A 3,811-nucleotide genomic window follows, 5' to 3' on the forward strand; every position below is an offset into this window, starting at 1 on the left:
GGTATAATAGATATAGGTATAAAATATAGACATAATAGATATAAGAGATATAGATATAGAATATAGTTATAATAGATATAATACGTATAGGTATAAAATACAGATATAATCGATATAGGTATAAAATATAGACATAAGAGATATAGGTATAAAATATAAACATAAAAGATATAATAGATATAGGTAAAAAATATAGACATAAGAGATATAATAGATATAGGTATAAAATATAGACATAATATATATAATCGATACAGGTATAAAATATACACATAATAGATATAGGTATAAAGTATAGACATAATAGATATAATAGATATCGGCATAAAATATAGACATAATACATACAAAAGATATAGGTATAAAATATAGACATAAAAGATACAATAGATATTGTATAAAATATAGACATAATGGATATAATAGATATAGGTATAAAATATAGACAGAATAGATATGATATGTATAGGTATAAAATATAGACATAATAGATATGATAGATATAGGTATAAAATATAGACATAATAGATTTAAGTATAAAATATAGACACAATAAATATAATAGATATACGTATAAAATGTAGACATAATAGCTATAGGTATAAAATATAGACATAATAGATATAATAGATACAGGTATGAAATACAGACATAATAGATATAATAGATAGAGGTATAAAATATAGACATAATAGATATAATAGAGAGAGGTATAAAATATAGACATAATAGATATAGGTATAAAATATAGACATAATAGATCTCGGTATCATCTGCCGAATATGGTACTAATGCAAAGTAGTCTGTAACAGACTATACTACACCCTCTTCTTCTCTGCCTAATACTGTGGCTACTAATAACACAAAGATGGAGGATACTTTGGTTAATAATGTGCCCCTGCCTAACACCCTTCCCTTCCCTAAGAGAGAGACTATACAACAGAGCTCCAGCCTAACTTCAGTTCCTCCCACTACTTTCAGCCTCACCTTCAAGATGGAGTCTGCACGCAAGGAATGGGAGAATTCTCCAAATGTAAGGGAAAAGGGGTCTCCAGTAACTTCCACAGCACCTCCAATTGCAACTGGAGTCAGCAGTAGTGCCAGTGCACCAAGCACTGCTAATTATAATTCGTTCTCAAGTGCATCGATGCCCCAGATTCCTGTTGCTTCAGTCACTCCTACAACATCACTATCAGGAGCTGGTACATACACTACCTCTTCTTTGAGCACAAAATCTACAACCACATCAGACCCTCCAAATATTTGTAAAGTGAAACCTCAGCAGTTGCAGACAAGCAGCCTGCCTTCTGCAAGTCATTTTTCACAGTTAAGCTGTATGCCTTCCCTTATTGCCCAGCAACAACAGAGTCTGCAAGTTTATGTGTCTCAGTCTGCAGCAGCTCAAATCCCAGCCTTCTATATGGACACAAGTCATTTATTTAATACCCAGCATGCACGATTGGCTCCACCATCCTTGGCTCAACAACAGGGTTTCCAACCAGGTCTCTCTCAGCCAACTTCAGTTCAGCAGATTCCAATCCCTATTTATGCACCACTGCAAGGGCAGCATCAAGCCCAACTGAGTTTGGGGGCTGGACCTGCTGTTTCCCAGGCTCAGGAATTGTTCAGCTCTTCACTTCAACCATATAGATCTCAGCCAGCTTTTATGCAAAGCAGTTTATCCCAGCCATCTGTGGTCCTTTCTGGGACTGCTATTCACAACTTTCCAACTGTCCAACACCAAGAACTTGCCAAGGCACAATCTGGTCTTGCCTTTCAGCAAACATCAAATACCCAGCCTATTCCCATATTGTATGAACATCAACTGGGGCAGGCATCAGGACTAGGAGGTTCCCAGCTGATTGACACACATCTTCTCCAGGCTAGAGCAAATCTTACCCAGGCTTCAAATCTTTATTCTGGACAAGTACAACAGCCTGGTCAGACAAATTTTTATAACACTGCCCAGTCACCAAGTGCTCTCCAGCAGGTTACAGTACCTTTACCAGGATCCCAGCTTTCCTTGCCTAATTTTGGATCTACAGGGCAACCTCTAATTGCTTTGCCTCAGACTCTTCAGTCCCCGTAACAGCATACCACTCCCCAAGCACAGGCTCAGAGTCTGAGTCGTCCTGCACAAGTAAGCCAGCCTTTCAGAGGATTAATTCCTGCTGGAACACAGCATAGCATGATTGCAACCACAGGAAAAATGTCTGAAATGGAACTAAAAGCCTTTGGAAGTGGCATTGATATAAAACCACGCACACCTCCAATCGCTGGTAGAAGCACCACACCAACATCTAGTCCCTTCCGGGCTACTTCTACAAGTCCGAACAGCCAGTCCAGCAAAATGAACAGTATTGTCTACCAGAAGCAGTTCCAGTCAGCCCCTGCCACTGTGAGAATGACACAACCGTTTCCTACACAGTTTGCACCCCAGAAGAGAGCTGTGGGAAGAGGACTCAGCCACAAGACATTTGGTCCTAGGTGTTGGCAAAGCAGAGAGCAGAGGTTCTTCAGTCCACGCAACGGTTCTTCTCTGAACAGCAACAGAGCAAACAGATAGGAGGCAAAGCCCAGAAAGTGGACAGTGATTCAAGTAAACCTCCTGAAACACTGACCGACCCTCCTGGTGTCTGTCAGGAAAAAGTAGAAGAAAAGCCACCCCCTGCACCCTCCATAGCCACCAAACCTGTTAGAACTGGACCAATCAAACCTCAGGCAATCAAAACCGAAGAAACAAAATCTTAAAGGCTATGGTTTATTGCAGGGGATTGGGGGTGGGGGGAGGGAAAACATGGAGAATTAAGTCAGATAATGCCAGCAGCCAAAGGGGCAAAATGGTCCGTGACATTATCCTGTTCAGAGCTTGGAGATATACAAGGGACATAGGAGCAATTTACACTGACACATAGCTGCTGTACCAGTAAAAATGAGGCTTTGCAAGCTTGTACCTACTATATAACATGCACTCGGTTGATGGCCACGCATCTTCAGTCAGAATTTATATATAAATATATGCACCCATTTTTTTGAGTGCATATAATTTAGACCTAAAAATCCTTATGATTAGATGAAACACCAAAAATATAAGAAAAATAACACGGCAGAGGAATAGCTCAGCCTGAACAGTGTGATGGTCCCAGCTAATACATCAGATGCGGTTTTTTTTGCTCCCTTATGTTCCTTGGATATGGTTATGGCATTTGTAGGCTTGGAGGTGAAGAACTGAAGATAACTGGTGCTGGATAGAGGAGCCTTATTTTTTATTATGGCAGCTTGCTATTTTTATAACATGGTGATTGAGTTGAACACAATCAAAGTACGGTAGTAACTGATCTCCCCTTCTTCCTGGATGAATGAGCAGATGAGTAAATATTGATGTCAGCATCCTTGAACCATATCATAGTGAGCAGTGTTTGGCTACTGCTTCTGTTTGAAATGATGCTGTGTTTGGTTGTGGTCCGAAGCTTTGAAGCGCTACTTAGCATCTCCTTTCTTCCATGGAGCTCTAACCATTCAAACATGACAGATTTGGTAAAATGCTAGTTAGGTTGAGTCTTCCTTGCCCCACTCAGTCATCTTTGTATGAATCCCATGGTTCTGGGGTTTTTTCTCTTTTTTTCCTTTTTCTTTTTTCTTTTTTTTTTTCTTTTTCTTTTTTTTTTTTTTGGTTAAACCAGTTTTTAGCTGGTGTTTAGCTGGTGTTTATGAAGAACAGTGAGTACCTAGAACTGTGCCACTAATTAAAGGAAATCCTAAGAAGGTGCATTTCTTTACAGAGCTGTGTCATGCCATCCTTTGGGCCCTC

At 39.4% G+C, this 3,811-nt stretch overlaps 1 pseudogene across 1 annotated transcript; it reads left to right on the top strand.

Moving 5' to 3' along the window:
* Nucleotides 1-760: 760 nt before the first annotated feature.
* On the top strand, nucleotides 761-3,609 carry LOC115895770 (annotated as a pseudogene). Its single transcript, XR_004055882.1, has one exon. The product of XR_004055882.1 is annotated as a protein PRRC2C pseudogene (transcript).
* Nucleotides 3,610-3,811: the final 202 nt, after the last annotated feature.

Source organism: Rhinopithecus roxellana, unplaced genomic scaffold (assembly GCF_007565055.1).
Source record: "Rhinopithecus roxellana isolate Shanxi Qingling unplaced genomic scaffold, ASM756505v1 contig2295, whole genome shotgun sequence".
NCBI lineage: Eukaryota > Metazoa > Chordata > Mammalia > Primates > Cercopithecidae > Rhinopithecus > Rhinopithecus roxellana.